Source organism: Alosa alosa, chromosome 18 (genome assembly GCF_017589495.1).
Source record: "Alosa alosa isolate M-15738 ecotype Scorff River chromosome 18, AALO_Geno_1.1, whole genome shotgun sequence".
In the NCBI taxonomy this organism is placed as follows: Eukaryota; Metazoa; Chordata; class Actinopteri; order Clupeiformes; family Clupeidae; genus Alosa; species Alosa alosa.
In genome coordinates, this window is record NC_063206.1 from 14,541,194 (window position 1) to 14,562,868 (window position 21,675).

Below are 21,675 nucleotides of genomic sequence, written 5' to 3' on the forward strand. Positions count from 1 at the left end.
GCACGGGGGTCGGGAGCTGGCAATCACAGTTGAGCGAGCGAGCGGACGAACGAGCGAGAGTGCCATGCGGTTTAAACTAAAAAAAAAGCGGTTTGGCAGCTTTCTAGAGCTGTCAGAAGTGTGGCAGCCGGAGGATTGAGAGCGTGTCAAGAGTGTGACTGCGCATAAGGAGTGCAAGAATGTGCTGTGAGGGCTGAGAGTGTGTTTTGCGTATGTGGGAATTGGTGTGTGTGTGTGTGTGTGTGTGTGTGTGTGTGTGTGTGTGTGTGTGTGTGTGTCTCTATGCGTGAAAGAGGGGGAGAGTTTGTAAAGTTTTCGGTGCTTGAAAAGCTTCGCCTGAAACCTTGGATGTGTGAGGGTTCTTCTGAAGTACTCCCTCACATGTTTTTGTGCATCTCCAACAATGACATGCTTTCACTCTTTTCCACTATGAGCGATCTTACATTCATCCTCTGCATTAATACAGCCAATTCTGTGTGTGTGTGTGTGTGTGTGTGTGTGTGTGTGTGTGTGTGTGTGTGTGTGTGTGAAATCAACTGCAAGGCCTCAGACTGGGATGCAGAGTATGTATCTTAAAGGACAAAAAGACAGAAGGAACAAAACTAACAAAAACAAGATAGAAAAACCAAGGGCAGTGAAACCAAGCGAGAGAAAACGGAAAGAAGAAAAAGATGAAAAGAGGGGAGGGCGCTGTAACGAGAGAGAGATTCGGAGAGAACGACGACCCAGAAGAGCCAGTGATTCATGCGGGGGCAGGCACTCAGGCTGACCCCTCCTGCCCAGTGGGAGGGGTGTCCGCCTGACACCCCAGTGGCCAGATCCCTCCACCATAAAAAGGCTCTCTTCCCTGGGCCCTGACCCCATCCCAGCATGCAACACTTCCACTCCACCACCACCACCGTTGGCCTGGCCTCCTCTCCCACTGGACTGTTCCAGTGTCCAGGGCTCCCTGCCAGCGCATACATTCTCTTCCTGGCCTGGGCTCTCTGTCCACTTCCATCCCTCTCCGCTTGGTTCGTCTTGTTAACTGCCTGTATCTCCTCCTGCACGCCTTACCACACCCAGCCGTGTGTAGTAAATCACTCCGTCCGTGAGCGGCAGCTGCATGACAATCTCACTACACGAGTGCGGCTGCTGACTCTAAGCAGTTCTTCCCTTCAACGCTTGGCCTGCTGCAACGGCTCTGTTTTCATGCACCAACAACAGCCAGCATCTCGCTCCTCTCAGCCACTGCACAGCCGAACACAGCGTGAAAAAAAACGACAACAAAAACAAACCGAAAGATAAAATAACAGGTCATCCCAGTAGCTGCTGAGAACGGCTTTCTGCATTATGCCACTTTATCATGTCACACTGTGCTCGGTCTCATGGAGTTGCCAACTCGCTCACGCCCCTGTGCTCAGTCCCTCCCTCCCTCCTCACTCAATCAACCCACCCATCCATCCATCCATCCGTAAGCTGGAGGTGTGTGTGGGTAAAGTGAGCGAGTAAGGGAGCAGGAGGCCATCCCAGCGTATTATTATTAAAGCCGCGGCAGGCTGTCCGCCCGTCTCACACCTCTCTCTCCCTACTGATGCATGATGAGTCAGGACCATCTGAGGACTTCTCTCTCTCTCTCTCTCTCTCTCTGCTCCTCTCCATCTCTTCCTTTCTCTCCATCCTCTGTCTCTGACACTCACCATCTCTTCCACTCCCTGTCTCGTTGTCGTTTGCCTGCCTGGGCGTTTTCTGTATGCCGCTGCCGCTCTGTCCTTCCCAGCGCTCTTGAGGTTCAGCTAAACAACAAGCTCTCCTGCGTTCCTCTCCTACTGCGACACACAGCCACTGACTGCAGTCGCTTTCGTTCCCATTCTGGAAAAGGGTGTGTGTGTGTGTGGGGGGCGGGGCAGTCTGGGGAGAGTTTCAGTTGGTCTGCTGAAATGAGATACGAGCGACAAGGGTAAGATACGAACAGCAACGGGTCTGCTGTCGCCGTCCGCTGAACATCTGTCAACAGTTTATCCCAGATCATTCCATCTAGTCGTCATGGAAAATCCTTTACCTGCTGGCTACATAAATGATTAGTCTTTGCTTAAAACCTTTTAATTCTTGAACACAAAAAAAACAGGATTTGAATGGAGACCATATTATGAAAAGCCAGCTAGTTAGCCCTGTGTGTGCTAAAGACTGTATACAGTGGAAATACACCAGTGAGGGACGGGGAGCTGTTTTTCCCCGATCCCAGTCCGACAGTCTACATCAGCTCCATGTCTCAAGCCTGGGAGCCTCCTGGTTCAATCTCATTAGCACAAGTAATCAAGGACAAAAGGCTTAGCCGTGATCCTGGCTGCTCCACACTTACCATAATGTGTGAAATACCTGTCAGTGCTCAGAACTGTGTCCCTGACACACACACACACACACACTCCCATCTGCTCCTCCTCTGGGTCACTTCTCCAGAGGCCTCCTGCCTGCATGCTAATATTAGCTGACGAGATCCACGAGTAACAACTCATGTGGCCGCCGTATCCGGCAGCCAAACACACGGCCGTGTGCCTTTAAAATGTCACTGTCTCCTCTCCCTGCCCCCCCCCCCTCTCTCTGAATGAACTGCACCTCACTCCAACTTCTAAAACAAACACACTTTCCTCTCCGTGTGCATGTGCCCCGGCTGCCTGTGTGGCCTGCAGAGAGGGCCGGTGAGCGGGGGTCCGCCTGGGCCTTTGATGAAGCCGCGAGCTGCGCTGCTGTGCCGACGAGCTGTGCATAGCTGAGAGAAGCGGAGAGGAGCGAGCTGATTTACTGGCCACAGGGAGTGTTACAGTGTTACGACTGCTGGAGATGGTCACGGACAGATTCCCAGGACACCTTCAGCATACATGCTAAGTCCCTCCCTAACCTCTGCCTGTGTGTGTATCCGTGTGTGTCCATGTGTGTGTGTGTGTCCGTGTGTCCGTGTGTGTGAGTGTGTCCGTGTGTGAGTGTGTGTGAGTGTGTCCGTGCGTGTGTGTCCATGTGTGTGTGTGTGGGCTGCAGTAAAGGAACACAATCACAGAGAGAGGGTAGGTTAGTTTGGGGTTGGGGGGCTGGCTGGGAGTAGGGGGTGTAATTTGCTGGGAGGCCCTGGGAGGCGGCATCAAAGGCAGGCCGGGGAGAGCAGCCCGGAGTCGGGGTTGGCGTGGAGACGGAGCAGCACAGCGGTGTGCCGCCACACATGGGCCTGCAGACGGCTGATATCTCCCACGCAGCACACTGCGCCCACGATAAGGCTGCGCGCACACACATACACCATCACATTCGAATGAGGAAACAGACCAGACACACATGCAGGTACACAACTGCAGATACAACATACACACAAAAAGCATACACACAGTATAATCTCACACACACACACACAAAGTAAAAATCAGACATCTCACACACATACACACACAAGGTTAGGCAGACTGCATACACAAGTGTGTGTATGAGCACACTATTTGGAGGATATTTATAGAGTGAGTGTGGAGGCAGCCTGATGCCTTTGCTGTCGCAGGCAGATGTTCAGCCCCCCTGGGGCCGGCGATGAAGAGAGTGCTTTGAAGCGAGGGAGGATGGGGAAAGGTGCAGTCCCATCCAAAACAGCTTGGAAGCGGCAACTGTGGGCTTTTCCACATTATGCTCTTTTTGCCTTGCTTCCAAACCCTGATTCCCCCTGTCTCTTTCCCTTACACACACACACAGTCTGGCAGCACCCATTGGCAGACCTTTACAGCTAGTGTGGGTAGCATCTTAGTATCTTCATCCCTGCTATAGCATCTCACTGTATTTGCTCGATTATATATCAATTGCGAGTTACACACCGGAGCCTGGAACACTGGCATGTAAGCTGGCGTGAGAGCAGGTAGGTATGCACTGTGCAGGCAGTCAAACAGACGTGCAGGCAGGGAGACCGGTAGATATGCACTGTGTAAGGAAGGAGACAGGTAGATATGCACTGTGTAAGGAAGGAGACAGGTAGATATGCACTGTGTAAGGAAGGAGACAGGTAGATATGCACTGTGTAAGGAAGGAGACAGGTAGATATGCACTGTGTAAGGAAGGAGACCGGTACTGTAGGTATGCACTGTGCAGGCAGGGAGACAGGTAGGTAGGCACTGTGTAAGGAGGGAGACAGGTAGGTATGCACTGTGCAGGCAGGAGACAGGTAGGTATGCACTGTGCAGGCAGGAGACAGGTGGGTAGGCACTGTGTAGGGAGGGAGACAGGTGGGTATGCACTGTGCAGGCAGGGAGACAGGTAGGTATGCACTGTGCAGGCAGGGAGACAGGTAGGTAGGCACTGTGTAAGGAGGGAGACAGGTAGGTATGCACTGTGCAGGCAGGGAGACAGGTAGGTATGCACTGTGCAGGCAGGGAGACAGGTAGGTATGCACTGTGTAAGGAGGGAGACAGGTAGGTATGCTATGCACTGTGCAGGCAGTCAAACAGACGTGCAGGCAGGGACACAAGTAGGCAGACAGGCAAGCAGACGGCTGCTACAGAGAGGCATAAATCAGAGCTGCGACTCACAGATATGACCTGGCACATAACACCAGCTCAGCAGCGCAGAGAGTGATAGCATCCCCGCGTCTACGAGAGGCGGAGGCGGTGATATGAGAGGTGTTGGAGTGGTGTGTGTGTGTGCGCGTGTGTCTAAGAGAGAGAGTGTGCATGCATATATGTGTTCATAGGAGGAATGTCAGCCTGCAGTGTTGATTTGAGCCCTAGTATCGACCCATTGCAGCTCCTGTCCTGTCATTGCACCTCCTGCTGTGGTCAGTGAGGGGGTCATTCTGAAGATTTTAATTAGTCAGACACTGCCCCACACAGCTGGGCCCAGAGCCTGTGTGCCTGTGTGTGTGTGTGTGTGTGTGTGTGTGTGTGTCTCATGACAGATCCATACCATTTTGCCAAAAAGAGCACACACACACCTCTCACTCGTATCTCACACCTCTGGGTAGGCCAAGCGTGAACCGCATCCAAGATGAAACACACACACACTCTCATCACTAACACACAACAACACAGAAGGAGAGACACACACACCATGTCAGTTTCTCACACTTCCTCTGGCCTCTCTGAGCCTAATGGCGTCGCACTTGGCCCAATAAGTCAGCAGAGGCCGGGGGAGAAAGAGAAAGAGAGAGAGAGAGAGAGAGAGAGAGAGAGAAAGACAGAGAGAAATAAATCAAGAGAGTGGATTGAGGAAGGACAGAGGAGTCAGTGAAAGCGCGAAGCCGAACGGGAGAAACTGAGTGAGGGAATGAGAAGACTCTCCCTCCCTCTCTCTCTTCCTCCATTATCCATGTCCTCTGCGTTGGGCATTGTTGCATTGTTGTGTTTCTTGGCAGTGTTCAGGGCACTCCCTCCCTGGTCCAGAAACAAGAATGCCTCGCTCTCTCTCCCCTCCAATTAAAAATGTCTTTGGCAGGGTTTCTGGACCCGCTATCTATTCAGCCGCTCGGCTGCTATCTCTCCCCGCTGGAAGGCCTCTGTTTCTCCCTCGCTTTCTCCCTCTCTCTCCTGTGGCTGCTCTTCCCTCATGCTACTCCATTCATTTCATCAGCAGATTGGCCGACCGGCCAAACAAAAGTCCTGCAGGGGCCACATGCGCGCACACACACACACACCATCATCAAGCCCTGCCCCACAATCACAGTAGAGACACACACACACACACACACACACACAGGCCAACAGAATGACACAGGCCCCTGGTGGTGCTGGGCTTGTGTGCAGAGAGTTAGCGACTGAATAGGGATCGCTTAAGCTTTCGATAAATGCACCTAAGCATGAAAACAGAAGGAAATGTCTGTCCTCTATCCCTCTCACACATCCCTCCCTCCCTCCCTCCCCCTCTCTTTCTCCCTCCATCCCTCAGTGCTGGTGAATGTGAATGGGGATGATCAGTGAGAGGGGAGCCCCTCCGGTTATAATTAGGACGCTGTGGTGGGGAGCAGGCCTTAGGTTTTGTGTGTGTGTGTGTGTGTGTGTGTGTGTGTGTGTGTGTGTGTGTGTGTGTGTGTGTGTGTGTGTTGGTGGTGGATTCTTCCTCTGGACTGGGGCTACCAGTGGTCTAACTGGTGAATACTGGACCACACAGAAGCCAGGGGCCCCCACACTTCTGCACGCACACACACACAGTTCCACAGAGACACGCACACACACGCAGAGCCTTTCAGACCGAACACTGCACTCAGGAGGCCTCGGGAAACTGGCTGACCACACACACACACACACACACACACACACACACACACACACAAACAGAGACACAGATGCACAGGGAGGTATAAATGCAATCCCCCTCAGTGCAAACTGTCAGTCTTGCATAAAAATGCTTACATAGACAGAATCTTAACAACATTCAACCTCACACTAAAAATGTATGCACCCCACTACCACATAGGCACCCGCACACACACACACACGAACAGACAAAACCTCCACACACACACAGTTACACACACATGTAGGCACAAGCAGGAACAAAAGAGCAGCTATGTGTGGCGCTGGTAGTGTGTGAGGTGGCCTGCTGCAGCAGCACATCCTTTCACACCAGGACAGCACTGACCTTCAGGATGAAATGAGGTGCCTGTCCTTGGCAGGCACTGACTCCCCTCCAGTGCTCCAATCATCTTCATCACATGTACACACACACACACACACACCCTCTCTCTCTCTCTCTCTCTCTCTCTCTCTCTCTCTCTCTCTCTCTCTATGTGTGGGCATAGGTTTGTCTGTATGTGTTTGTACTGTGCATAGTAAGGATAACTGCTGGATGCATTTAGAATGCATGCTTCTGCAGACAACTAATGACTCCCTAATCCTAGGAAAGGCTCTATAACAATAGTCTGTGTGGTGCGTACATGTGTGGATGTGTGTGTGTGAGAGTGAGTGTGTGAAAGTGAGAGAGTGTGTGTGTGTGTGTGTGTGTGTGTGGGCTGAAGTGATTGAGACGCTCTTGGCCGCAGTGACAGAGCACCACCTCAGGCTTCCGTCCTGAGCAAAGGCTGACCCTCCTGAGAAATCACACTAAATAACCGCCTTCGCTCTCCACCCAGCCGCAACGCACCTTTACACACACACACACACACACAGGGGCGCTTTTTCATCACCCAGTCATTGCTGCTGCTGTTGCAGACAGCCAGAGTGTTCATTAAGGGTAGCCTCTCCAGGCCGGCGCACACACACACACACACACACAAACAAAACAATCTTACAGATAAACCACACAGACACACACACACACACACACAGACACAAACAACCAACCAATCTCAGAGCACTCAGGTTAAGAGGCCTGGCAATTCCTTTTCTTCACTGCTGCAGCCAAGCGACCTCATCAATGCAGCGGCTGCCAGCAAAACAAATTTCATGCACAAACACACACCCCCACCGGGTAGATCTTCGACAAATTCCACCCGGATCTACCTCATCCACGGATCCAGACTGAGGGAACTGACTGCAATACCACCTCTGGTGCGTGCGTGCGCGCGCGCCCACACACACACACACACACACAAGATTGAATGCTTTTTTTGTTTGTTTTAACCCATTTTGCTTTATTTTTGCAGACATGTTTTGTGAGGGTTTTTTTTTTGTGTACAGCAGTTAATCAGGTGAGACCGAGCTGTGAGTAGAGGAGTAGAGGCTAAAGGGCAGCAAGGGGGGGGAATAGAATCACACCGAAAACACACACTCTTAGAAAAGATGGCAAATAAAACAAAAAGTGGAATCGGGGACGCAGAGAGAGCGAGAGAGAGACTATGTGAGTAGCAGGGATAATATTCTAGTTCTCTCTCCCTCACCCTCACATATAACAGCTGGCCATATGGCTCGAATGGGCAAAATGTGCTACAACAGCTGTTGACACAAAGTTGTAGAAAAACTAAGTTGTAGAAAACAAACGAAACTATTTCAGTGACAACCCAGCCTGCCTCTGCTCGAAGTCATCGGAAATCCATCCACAGTCCTGGAGGTTGACATATTGCAATGAGTCTGTATACTTTGCACAAGCAACCACTCTGCCAGGTACGGTGACGGAAACACTAAAACGGCTACGCAGGCCGCCTTCGAGTACAGAGCTAATAAGAAACTATTGGTAAGGCACGAATCCACGAATAGAAAAACCAGCTCTCATTCTTGCTCTCCTAGCGAGACAATCATGCTTTCATTTAATTTCAAGGGCTTTTCCATGGAGACGCCGGAAAAAATTAAGCCACCAGGCGCTCCAAGAACGATCAGCCCTTTGAGAGAAAGAAGCCGAGAGAAGGGGGAAAAGACAGATGGAATTTTAAAAATGGGAAGGCAGACAGAAGGGAATGAAGACGAGAAAATTCGTTCCTCGCCACCACACACACACACAGAGTTCCACTGACCTTCAAAGGCCTCTTCTCTTGAAGTCCAGAGCCTAAACTTCTCCGTCACTGCCCCCCGTGGATCTTTTTGACTGGTGGTCAGTCGGGTCGGTCTGTCTGTTGGTCAACAAGCCTGCGGAATCAGAAGTGAACATAGGGTCAAGGCCGGCCACATCGGCATGATCTCACTTCCCTTGCGACACACAGCGGTTAGTCAGTCAGTGTTGGAGCCTGGCAGTGTGTGTGTGTGTGTGTGTGTGGTGTGGCCCAGCTCTGGCTGGCTGGCTGGAGAGGTGTGATGAGAGGCGGAGCAGGCAGACAGGCAGTGGGAGTGGACGTGAGGACGAGCGTGTGTGTGCCGAGTGTGTGCTCATGCCGTGCGCCATGGGGGGACATGGATGACATGGGTGCTGCCTACGAACTGCTGCCAATTAGAGAACATCGGTGCAGAGATGGGAGTTCCTGTATGTCAACCTCCAGGGACAAGGAAAGTGCTGTGTGTGTGTGTTTGTGGTGTGTGTGTCACAGGATAAAAGGATGGTGCAGCTCTGGCAGGTCTTTGGAGAGTGGAAGCAGTAGTGCGTATGTGTGCACGTGTTTGTTTGTGTGTGTGTGTGTGTGTGTGTGTGTTTCAGAGACTCTGTGTGTATACGTGTACTTCGATCAAGGCTGAATGGACTGTAAACACCAGCTGAGAATGACAAAGTGGCTGAAAGATTGAGACACACTGCTGACAAATAGTCACACACACACACAGCCTTTGTATCTTTCTGTACCACACTCCCTTCCTTTTTATTTTTCTTGCTCTTCTTGTTTTTGTCTTTTCCCAGGTCCTTTCTTTGTTCAACAGCCCTTTCGTGTAGCGATAAGCCATGGGCCTTGTGGTTGGTGTGTGTGTGTGTGTGTGTGTAATTTAGTTCTGGCCCTCTCTCAAGTGAGACTTTCCACGTGACTTGCCCGTCTGTAGGCTAGCGGCGGTGTCTGGGGGACCCATTAATGCTCTAGTCCTCCTGCCATCAGAACAGCAACGTCCATAGGAGGAGAGCAGGAGAGGGGGAAAAGACCGAAGGGGAGGAGGAGGAGAGAGAAAGAGAGAGAGAGAGAGAGAGAGAGAGAGAGAGAGAGAGAGAGAGAGAGAGAGAGAGAGAGAGAGAGAGAGAGAGAGAGAGAGAGAGAGAACAGAAGCAAGAACAAGAGAGGGAAAGAACAAAAGAAGAAAAGAGAAAGAGAGAGGGGGATGAGGAAAAAATAAAATAAAAATGGGGGTGGGTGGTGGTTTTGGAAAGCTCGAGAAGTTTCCTTTGTTCTCGATGGGGTAGAATGAGATAAAAACAGTATGGAGATCATCTCTACTCTGCAGGCTTACCCAGGATTGCCACACGGCCCACACACACACACACACACACACACACACACACACACACACACACATTGGCCCTTTTCACATATCTTAACTAACACTCCAGCTTTTCAAGTTCAGAAGCGAAGAGTGCCCTCCCACAAAACACAAACAATCACGCACACGCACACACACACACACAACAGTGTCAGAGTCCCTCTGAGAGCAGCATTCCACCCTCCAGTGGCTATCCCAATATTGATAGCAAAGCCAAAACAAACGGTCACTATCAGAGTTGGCCGCTTCCCAGATTCAACACAGGACCACAGCTGCTCTGTACAGGCCGAACTGAACCGCACAGAACAGAACAGCACAGAACAGTCCTGCTTTGGCACAAATGGCATCCACGCAAGCATCCATCTCTCCCACCTTTACAGTCACTCCATCCATCCATCCATCCATCCATCTGTCCATCCTATCCGCAGCACTCATTTTTCTAGCCCAGCATCAGCACCACACCCATGCACACGCACCCATCCATCAAACACAAGTCCTCCACACCTTATGTTCCGCTCCAGTGAGTCGTCCCGCCCCTCGGGACCCGAGCGGCCAACCAGAGGGCCCAGACGCCCAGCCTCTCCATCCATCTCCACATCAGCACATCCATCGCCTTTAAACACCGGTGTCAAAGGAAGGACAAGAGATTCAAGGTGTGATGACCGCGCAAGCCAGTGCCAAGCCAATGCTGTCCACACCCCACTACAAAATGGTACCGACATCCATTAATGAAGCCGTCCTCCATTAGATTTTCCATACGTTTCCTTATTAATGACGTTATATAAATTAAGCGTTACAATATTTCATTAGAATACTATAATAAAATACATAGACATTAACCTTCTGATGCTGCAGTTATGAATGTCTAACGTTTGAACGTTTTTTTTTTGCTTTTTTTCAGAAGGTTATACATATGTCCACTGTAGTTGACTACATGCACTTAAGCACTCAACTTGAAGCAATGTCATTAATAAGAAAAGAAAGAGGAAAAATGAATTGCACTTCTACAACCACTACCACACTGTGTAAGTACTATTTACATATTGGTTTTTAATGCTTTTAAGAAACTTGGTTAATTGAAGTTTACGACTTATGGGAAATAAATACTTGAACAATAATAGTACAACATAGATGTTACTTTATACATGTGTCATATTTGTTTTAACTGCAGTCTGCAGGAGTCTCCTGGAATAACAGAATTGACAGGATATTCCTGCTCTAGCCAACATAGGTGGCTGTTTGTCGACCATCTTGGTTTGAGAGCAAAATTTTGGTTGCAGTAATAACTACTGACCACCGAACAAAAGTCTATGGAGTGGTGCAGTAGATAGCACTCTGATGGCTAATATACAGTTTTACCATTTAATCAATCAATGCATTTAACAGAACATGACTTTTGAATAGCTGTCTGCTGTAGTCGGTTGCTACAGAGGGTTAAGAAGAATAACATTTAGTTCTGTTATGGAACCATGTCCAATAGACCAGGAAATGAATTTCATTTAAAGTTTTCTTTGACTAATTATAGCTGATGTTCCTTAATCCCACTAAAGTCCCACTTCCAGTCTCAACCTCTCCATCTCGTATCTCTTCACCTATGGGCTCTGTGTGTGATTAACTCGGTCCTGCCCCTCGCTAGTAGCCACACTGTCCTGTTGCTTTCCAGCGGCCCGTTGGAGGGAGGTGGTGGAGACCATTACTCATCCACTGGAGCATGGGGCCACTAATTGATTGTCTAATGAGGGATCCGCTGGCCGCAGGATGGGCTCCACTGCTGGGCGTCCTGCGGTCCGAAATCACATCGGATGCGCTGGTTCGTTTTAACGCCACGCCGATCAATGGGCCGTCAGCCAGGTAGCCATGCGCTTCTCAGAGAACACTCACACCCCAATACACACACACACACACACACACACACACGGGTTTGGGGGAAATAGTCAGTGAAGGTGGTATGTGTGTGTGTATTGGGGTGTGAGAAACTTTACACCAGCTGACAGCATAGAAGATTAAAACATGATTATATTCATGGGGGTGTATGTGTTGTGAGGGTTGGTGGTGGTCATTCATGCTGTGATTCATTCAATCTATGCATTTCCACATAACTGATCAAAATCAAATTTGGTTGTGGTGGGGGTGGGGAGGTTGATGGTGGTGGAGGAGGGGGGTACTGAACAGAAGAGGGTGAGGTAGCTACGTCAAAACTCCCTCCAGAGACAGCGCAATCTCTGACATTTGATTAGCGCAACGCTGTTTCCAATTTAGCGCGAGGGCCCACGTCTCAGGCCGAGCGAAGAGAACGACGGCTGGCGACAGCCTGTACAACGGAGCTGCCAGTCAGAGCAGCCCCCATCCCAGCCCCAATGCCAGAGAGAGAGGGCGAGAGAGTGCACTCTAATTACAACCCACATCATATGAAACACCAAGAGATGGGGAGGAGAGAGCAGGAGAGAAAAAAAGTGAGTAAAAAAGGAGGTTTAAGAGGAGGCACAGCAGATGATTGGTGAGTGGAAGGAGGAGAGGAACACAGCAGAACGCAGTCCTAGGCGAAGGTCGAAAGAGAACATTCTGGAATCATAGAAGGACACGGCGAGCCTTTAAATAACGGCCGACGGTGAAAACAAAAGAATAATAAGCATCGGTGAGATAAATCAGCCGGCTACAGCTTGGCAACGTGACGGCTAATTTAGGAGGGCGCATAGGGGACTCAGTGGAGAGGACAGGGAAGAGGCTCAGCCCACGCACACAAACGCAGGCTCCTGTCTGAACGGCAATCCTCTTTTCCTCCATTCAGTGGAGGGGAGGAGAGGAGACTAGACGTCCGCTTTGGACTGTCTGCACAAAGCCGACGTGAGATGGGGTGCAGGTGTTAGAGTGTGTGTTCATGCAGGCAAGAAGGATGCCTGATAGCCGGCCTGCTCTGGCTACCCCTATCTACTATCTGACAGTGAGACAGAAAGAGCAAGCGCGAGGGCAAGAGCGAGAGCGAGAGCGAGAGAGAGGAAGAAGGGGGGGGGTTGAGGCTTTTTCACTACTATTTCTAAGCAAGGCAGAAGCAAAACAGATCGAAAAGGGGAACACAGAATAGTGGCCGAGCAGACTTGTGCATGAACACATAAACACAACATACATGAGCAAAGAGAAACGTGGAAGAGACACAGATAAAAGTAAAACACAAGGAAAGAAAGAATGAAAAAGAGGGAGAAGACAAGATACAATAAAAGATGCACAGGCTAAAGGGGGCCGAGTCAAACAAAATAAATTGTTTGCACTCACACACACACAAATTCCCAGACCTCTATGGTCAGACCTTTTTCACAAGTCAGTGTGTGTGAGCTGTGTGTGTGCATGCCACAAGTTTATGGCAAAAGGCTTCTGCTCCGACGCCCTTGAGCAAGACATTTAAGAGGAGTCGGTTTAGATTGCCGTCCAGCTGTTTAAAATGGCTGTTTACTGCACAAGCTGTGTGCACCACTTTACTTGCCTATGGGAGACACAGCCTCGGAACCGAGGCCCAAAGTTTGTTTCCTCCTTCTCGAGTCCAGTCGTCCCACATAACGCTCTACCCTCGTGTCAGTGGGCATCCCCGGCCCCGGGATTCAGACTGTCGTCCTCAGCAACCACTGGCTCTCGCCATGCTGGGCCGGTCTCCATGGTCCCCCATCGTGTTTACTCTCACACAGCACTCTCTCCACTGCTCAAATTCTCAACGGCATTTTTCTGTTGTCCTTGAATGTACCCCAGAACCACATTTTCCTATATTTCCTTACAGGATTAATTTTACTAGCCAATTGGTCTCACCACTTAAACTGTATGGTGAACTCATAAGCCGTCGCAGAGAAATGTCGGAGTCTGAATGATGTCTGAGTTACAGGGAGAGAAAAAAAACATTTAAATTTAAATCAATGCAGAATTAAAGGAGAACCATAAAAAAAAAATGTAAAAAAAATAAAAATAATTGTAGGACCAGCCATGCCTCGCATTGACAGACCAGCCACGAGAGCAGTTTTTTTGCATTTGCATTTTGCAGAATGTGTGTGAAAGAATCTGTGTGTGTGTGTGTGTGTGTGTGTGTGTCCTGGTGCTCCTAAGGGTATGGAGAGACCTGAAGAGCCCCCCTCAGTGGTGTGTGTGTGATTTGGCCTCAAACCTCCCTTTAAGAATTCAAAGGCGCTCACACAATGGCTTCCCCCATCAGTGTTAACCAGCCACATCCTTCATTAACTCAATCAAACCACTCTTACCTTCTCCTTAACTCTATTAACTCATGAACCAGTGCGAACGCCAAACCTCCATCTTGTTGACTTCAAACTTAACAGCAACACCCTAAACACACCCACCCACCCACCCAATCCTTACCCCCACCCCCACCCACTCCAAACCACAGCAGAACCCTGCCAGAAGACAAAAGGGGAACAGTGGGCCATTGTTTCTCGTGCTGTACGCGCTCTTGTCCTCCTCCCTTGCAAAACGTATTTTTAGAGCAAAGCAGCAGTGATTGCTCATCCTTTTGTGCAGCATTTTTTTGGAGGCAAACAGCCAACAGACACAGGGTAACAGACAAGAGGAACAAAGCAAAGACAATGGTCGCTTTGAGTGGCCCTGTCTTCTAAATCAGGCATATTGGATTATGTGAATGCAAGTGTGTGTGTGTGTGTGTCTGCGCGCAAGTGTGTGCGTGTGTGTGTGTCTGTGTGTGTGTGTGTGTGCGTGTGTGTGTGTGTGTGTGTGTGTGTGTGTGTGGTGCAGAACGAGCTCTGAGCCTGCTGCATGTATCTTCATGTGAAGCTTGGAGGGACATCCTCTAGAAGTTAATGGCTCATATCCCTCTCTGGGAGGACTAATCCATTGACCATAGCAAAGTGCACTTAAATGGCTCTCAGTAGCTTATCCCGGATCTCAAGACCCTCGGCAATTTCAAGGAAAAAGGTCATGACTTCTGGAAGAGGAAAAGGAAGGAACAGGATGTGGTTTCTCTGACTTCTTAACCATCTTGGCCCCTACAAGCACAACATGCAAGTTAAAACTGGCAGGAAAAAAAAAGACCCCAGACTTCAGGACTAGGGAGCCAAGTGTATTCCAACAGACTCAAAAGGAAAAGTGAAGTGTGTGCTTATGAAGTGTGCAGACTGAGAGAACAAAACCCCTGAAGAGCCCAAGCCCTGAGCCAAAGCCGAGGGGGAAATCGGCCAAATCCAGAGAAAGAGCCACGGAGTGCACACCAACTTCACACGCCAACCAACACACACAGCGGGTGCTTGTGTGCACTTCGGCATGGATCCGACTTTTGTCAAAACACACACACACACACACTCACAGGCATACACACTGCGATGTCTCTTCAGTTTTTGCTGGTCTGCTTGCAAACAGACACAAATACACACACACACACACACACACACACACACACACACACACACACACACACACACACAGCTATAAAAACACAGCCGCTCAACATCAATCGGCTGGAGTGAGACTTCTAAGCCAGAGGAGAGGTCATTTTGAGGAAAAATGAGATAGTAATCAGAGAGCGAGGGATAGAGAGGGGGAAGAGGAAGGGGGGAAAAGGCTAACTGGAAGAAAGAGATATCGAGGGGAAAAAAAATGGAGAGATCCAAGGAAGGATAGAGAGGAAGAGACAAGCACAAAGAAAGGGAGCGGAAGCAAAGCATCTATGACAAAGGAGAAAATGGGAGCCTGAAAAAAAACACTGAGCACAGTAGAGAAACAGGTGAGTGGGGAAAAGAGAGGAGTAACAGGAGGGCTGACAGAGAAAGAAAATGGGAGCAGACACAGCAGACAGAGGGGGGTGGAGGTGGTTGGGGGAGATAAATAGGCTTTTGCAGGGCGCATCTGTCTGGGTGTCTGGCACAGGCGAGGCCACTCAGGTAGAGGATGGCGGGGCGGCGCCGCAAACAACAGGCCCTCTAACAGGAGAGACTCTCTAACGGGAGCACTGACTAATGGGCCCTGCCACAGCCCACTGCCTCAGGTCAAACACACACACACAGCACACCGGACATACCCTATCTGGAAAACACACACACACACACACACACACACACACACACAGCTATGTCCACACTGACTCACACACAAACACAGTAACTCCAAGGAAATTCATGCCAACAGCTATGAAATTAGCTGCAGGAAGAAAAAAAAAAAAAAAAATCAAGAATTGAAAAGAAAAGAAAAACTCTACTGACACAAACTCCTCTCCCTGAAACACACACGTTCCTCTGCAGAGCAATGCCTTATGCTAGGGACTGAACAATGCCTTGAGATGGAGAGATATGTGGGCTGTGCTAATGGGACATTGGGGTGTGGTGGCCTGAGGTGGCCATTATTCCCCTGACCTTTGACCTATTAAACCCCTACTTTCAACTCAAGCCTCTACTAAGGGCTGCCACACCCAGGCAAACCAGAAAGCTGGAAGGAATAATCGCCCCTGCCCTGGCTTGCCCCCAGTAACACTACCACCACCTCCATCTGCACCATCAGCTCCTGCCCCCTACTCCTCCCATTCTCTCTGGCAGACCAGAGATTAGGGTGGTGGTGTTTACGGTGGAGTAGAGTGGAGTGGGGGTGAGGGGTTGGAGGAGCACCAAGCTCTCCGGCTCAGAGGCTTTATCCTGATGGCCGAGGCCAAACGAGTAGGGCGACTTGCGTGACGACGGCATCTGTGCGCGTGGCAATACAGACCGGACGGACGTCTTAATCTAGGGCTCCTGCTCATGCGGTGAAGGATTTGCCACCAGCGGAGATGCGTCCGTGTGTGCAAGATATGGGCCGCGCACTGGGCAGCATCTAGATAAATGTGAGCGATAACCAGACGGAAATATCACACATTAGCATGATATTTCATGTCTGCACATGTGTGGCACTGGTTGATAAAAAACCCCAGAGGGGTTTGGGGCTGCTCTTTTGATAGATTAAGGATAATCTGGGTTAATGCCTGATGCAAGGGGAATTTCTGATGAATTGGCAAACATGTGAGCGTGTTTGGGGTATATGCGCCATCCCCCCTCGTCCCCCTCGTCCCCCACCTGCAATCGGATAAAGGGAATCCACACTGAGATCTAATGCGGAGTTTGCATTTGGAGCGATTTATTCAGGGTAATCAGTGAGGGGTTTGTTTGGCCTTTTAAAATGATAGCTTAACTAGGATATTAAGCATGTGCATGTGTGTGCATGTGTGTGTGTGAGGGAGAGGCCGTTAGATGCGGGGGAGGAGAGTTGCGTTGTGTTCAAACAGCAAATGATTACTTCCTTTGAAGCTTTTCACGCCAGCCTCTCTGGATGCTGTAAAACACTATAGCTGCCTGCAGGGTAAAGGGTAGCGCGTGTGTGTGTGTGTGTGTGTACACATGTACAGTGTGCGCGTGTCTGACTGTTTGAATGCAATTCCTGCCTCTGGATTGCGCGTGTGTTCATTAGTATACTGCAGAATATCAGAATTGTGCATTTTTATGTGACTAGATTGTGAGAATTACCCATTTTAGCATGCATGCGATTAAGTACATATACGTAATTGACAAGAGTTGTCCATGCGAGTATATTCATGTTAACTGTGCACGTGCTAGAATTGCACATGTCGGGGGTGTTGCACGTCATCATCTGAATTCAAAGTCAAAGTCAAAGTCAGCTTTATTGTCGATTTCTTCACATGTTCCAGACATACAAAGAGATCGAAATTACGTTTCTCACTATCCCACGGTGAAGACAAGACATATTTTACCATTTAAGTCCACAGACAAACATAACATTCAAGTAAACAAAAAAGTAAGTAAATAAGTAAATAAAAAATGTAATGCGAAATGTAACGTGAATAATGTGAAACATGAACTGTCTTTAGCATCCATGTCTTGTGACTCCCTCGTCATGTTTTCAGGAAGGGTACAGGCGGAGCATAGAACAACGGCAGAGCCTTGATCCGGGACTGAGTGCCACCTCAAGCAAACACTCAACCAGCAGGAGAAACGCCTCTCGAGTGCAGGAGGCAGCAGACAGTGTCCGCGTAGTGCACAGAGAAGGCAGACGAGGACCAAGCCGTGTGTTCAGTAGGGCCGCAGCATCATGGTGTGCTCTCTACCCCTCCTTTGCCCCTCAGCCAGGTGTGCGGGGCAGGTCATACCGACACAGTGTTTTGTATAAATGGGGGCAAGAGGCACCCTGTGGAAAGTTGCCCTTTGCCAAAGCGAACACATTTTTTAACGGCTACATAAGCCACACACGTACACAAACCTCCATCCGTGCTTGTGCAAACACACTGATTCTATTTTATGTTCGTGGAGAGAAACTGACCAAACATCTCCTAAAAGATGATATTTAAATGCCTCTGCATGGACGCTTGACATTGGGAGAAGGCGTGGCCGTAGCGCAAGGAGTGGTGAGCGAGACAGAGAGGGGGGAAAATTTTAAATACACTGCTCCATCACGTCACGTCAAGAAAACACCTTCTTGCAGGACAAAAATATGAAATGCTAGACATGTGAATGACAGGGGACTGTCAACTCATCTGGGGGGTGGAGGTGTAGGGTTGGTGACTAAAGCCAGAGTCACTGAGGGTGAAGCCTCTGATGTTCTCTGAAGTTCCTGATGTCTCCAACCATTAAAATATCAGAGAGTGTGCGAGGGTTAGGCCAGGTCTGGGTGATATTTTCCGCAGTTTTGGAGCCAGTCATGCCGCTCTCAGTGCTGAGAGGAGAGAGGTTTTATGTCTGCCTCTGAGTGGGAGAGACCATGTGTGTGTGTGTGTGTGTGAGAGTGTGTGTATGCGCGGTGTGTGTGCGCGTGTGTGTGTAGAGGAGGCGAGGGCTCAGAAAAGCTGAGCCTAGAGCAGCAGAACCCCATGGAGTAATGCTCATGTAGCCATACTTAATTCATGGGGAAAGAGTCACATTGAGAAGTCTTATCTTCCTGCCTCATTAAGGTTACAGTATGTGTGCATTTGTGTGTGTGTGTGTGTGTGTGTGTGCGCATTTATCTGTGTGTGTGTGGGCATACTGAAGCAGCGATGTCGTCACCACCTGACAATTGGTCGGCCCAGCTTAAAATTCTGTTGCGATGCTGTGACTTGCCTTGTCAACCATAACGTTATGCGTGCACATGTCTACTTGTTTATGCGCAACATGGCAACATGAAGGCTAGAGCAATAATGCCACCTTCCAGCCCTCAGGGGGGTAAAAGGGGCAGAAACAGAGGACAAACACGCAGCCAGGACTGCTGACGTGCAAGAGCTGAGCATCGGGACATGATACATTCAGACACCGAGAGCATGAAAAGCAAGAGAGAGGGCAAAAAGAAGCAGTCCTCAGAAAAATGACACGCTTCCCTGAGTCAGGGGCTCCAGATGAAGCGGGTGGGGGGGAAGGAAAAAAAGAACAAAGATGAATAAGTGAAGATGGACAAGAACACAGAGAGAGAGAGAGAGAGAGAGAGAGAGAAGAGAGAGAGAGAGAGAAGATGAGAGAGAGAGAGAGATGGACAGAGAGAGAGAGAGAGAGAGAGAGAGAGAGAAGAGAAGAAAGAAAGAAAGAAAGAAAGAAACGCCTCCAAGGAGCCCAATTACTGGTAGAAACCCACTGGTGGAGCGAAGAACCAAGCTTCAGACACATCTTGGAGGCTGCACAAGTGGAAGGCCCTGAAGTATTACCTTAGCTCAGCAGGATATAATAGATCCAAATTATCTGAAAGGAGGTTACTGATACAAGGAGATACGCTTGAGCAGAGTCCTTGGGTGACTTTATTAAAACACCACTGGACGACATGCACCACTTCATTTGCACCACACACACACACGTGGATGTGCACAGAGGATCACTCCGCACAGGGCCACTCAACAATGCCATGTCAAAAAAACCTAGCATCTCAGCGTCCCGACACTGCCAATGATGCACTCATTCTCATACTGCCTGAGAACTGACTATGCTGTGAGCGTCACTGCGGTTTTCCCCACACCTCAGCGTCTCCTCTTGCCTCCTCCAGCTCATCGCTCCAATTAAAGCTGGCACGCGGCAGTCAGCGCAGATAAGCGCAGCCATCACTCCTGACAGCCCGTCCGTCCGGCATCCCTCAGCCCTGAGCTGGCAGGCCAATTATGCATACTGAATATGCGGCGTTCATCTCTCATGCAGAGAGCGCGGAGATCTACAGACGATAAGTCACACTGACGGAGCATACCTGGGAGGCCCACGGCATGAGCAGGAGCGAAAGAGAGAGAAAGATGAATATATTAAAAGATATCCCTCGTGTTGAAATCATGGCAGATTAGGCGTCGTGAATTAATATCAGCCGCCAAATTAAACAATTGTGTGGGTGTCAAGCTGCTCGATTTCACCATGTGGGACAATGTCTTTGCTCCCCTCTCTTTTTCATCAAATTATGGCTCAGTGGGTTTGTTTTTTTCCAGCACAAATGGAGGTGTGTGTGTATGTGTGTGTGTGGACACAGCTATAGTAATCAAGTTCTGTTAGCCATGGAGGGTGTGACAAGGGTCAAATCTTCTCCCGATTTTCTGCAAGTCGCTCTCCCAGGCATCGAAGCCGGCCTTAACACAAAAAAATAGTTCTGAACACGGGGATGCGATATTTGCGCTCAACGAAGCGCTGTGGACTTTCATAATATTTTTCTCTCCTCGCAGCGTCATCGGCTCTCGGTGGAAAGGTAATGAGGCAGCACCCGGCTAAATGACCTGTGTAGAAACACCACACATTACGAGTCAAAGTCTATAATCTAAAACGCAGGCGGTCCCGCTTTTAAGGTACAACACCGCATATCCATCAGGCCCAGGAGTGCAGGAGACAAGGATCTTCTGCTGTGTGGAAAACTGCAGACGACGGATCGGCTTTTCTTTGCCACAGCTGTTGGGTTCCAAATGTTGTGTTCATCTCCGGAGGCCCGACTCGGTCAAAAGCAGACGCAGAAGGAGAGAGAGAGGAAGAGGGAGCGTAGTGTGAGTGAGGCCTGTACACGGAGCTCCTGAGGGTGCTCACAGCTGGTGGCCCATTTGATTGAGCGTGAAGCCACCGTACACACATGCACTAGCACAGCCTCCACAGAGAATAAAGTGCGTTTAAACAGCGCACTTTGCAAGTACAATAACTCAACCAGGCCACTATCCATTAGGCTAGTGCCAGGGTTGATTTAGTTAGGAGTTCTCCTTCACTCTTTTGTGATCAGTCATTACTTCGGCTCCACTTTGATTATATCAAAAGGACATTAATTGGTCATCAGTGTGCTGTGAAGTCATGCAGTTTAATTTCGTCTAACGAACATCTCAGGGCCTACTTACGAGAAGGGATACAGCCTGTTCTACCATTAAAAAGGGCATAATGTAATGACCATCTGAGATTAAGACGCAGCACTGTGCACAACCTTGCAGATGTCTGAGCAGAACAGAGAGGGGATAAGCATGGGGACCCATTCCTGATTAAGGGAACCGAACAGGGACTTGGCATTCCATTAGGGCTAATTAGGAGGGAAAATTGATTGTGCCGTGCGTTGTGCTCCCTCGTTACGGGTCAGTCATTTGTCAACTCCTGGCGGCCGCATGACGCGAGTCGCAAATGATGACTGGATCAGTCAATCGCTCTCCTGATGAGTGCATCGCTCAAAAGAACCACCGACTGTCAAGAGGGACAAAAGCAAGCACTCCAATGGCACTGACAACTCCATACAGTTATGACTGTTACATGGCTATGGCAGAATAGCACAGTGAGTCACGCTCCATCCGCAACAATGGCTTTCCTGTTGAACTGAACAAACAGGGGCAATAATGAGCCTTTATTCTTTCAGGATATGCGGATTCCAATGAGGGCGATGTTGTGGAGGTTGGACTGGAGATGATGCATGAGCGCTATTCCATACCCTGCACACCGGCCCCCCTCCCCTCCCTCTGTTCCCTCACATTTTCTGCCAC

At 49.5% G+C, this 21,675-nt stretch overlaps 1 long non-coding RNA gene across 2 annotated transcripts in view; it reads right to left on the minus strand.

The window, feature by feature from the left end:
- Positions 1-21,675, minus strand: part of LOC125311524 — a 77,261-nt gene that overhangs the window by 12,075 nt on the left and 43,511 nt on the right. For both annotated transcript variants that reach the window (XR_007196490.1, XR_007196491.1), the window contains one exon: positions 8,384-8,495. This is a non-coding gene — a long non-coding RNA (uncharacterized LOC125311524). The remainder of the gene's footprint in view (positions 1-8,383; positions 8,496-21,675) is intronic.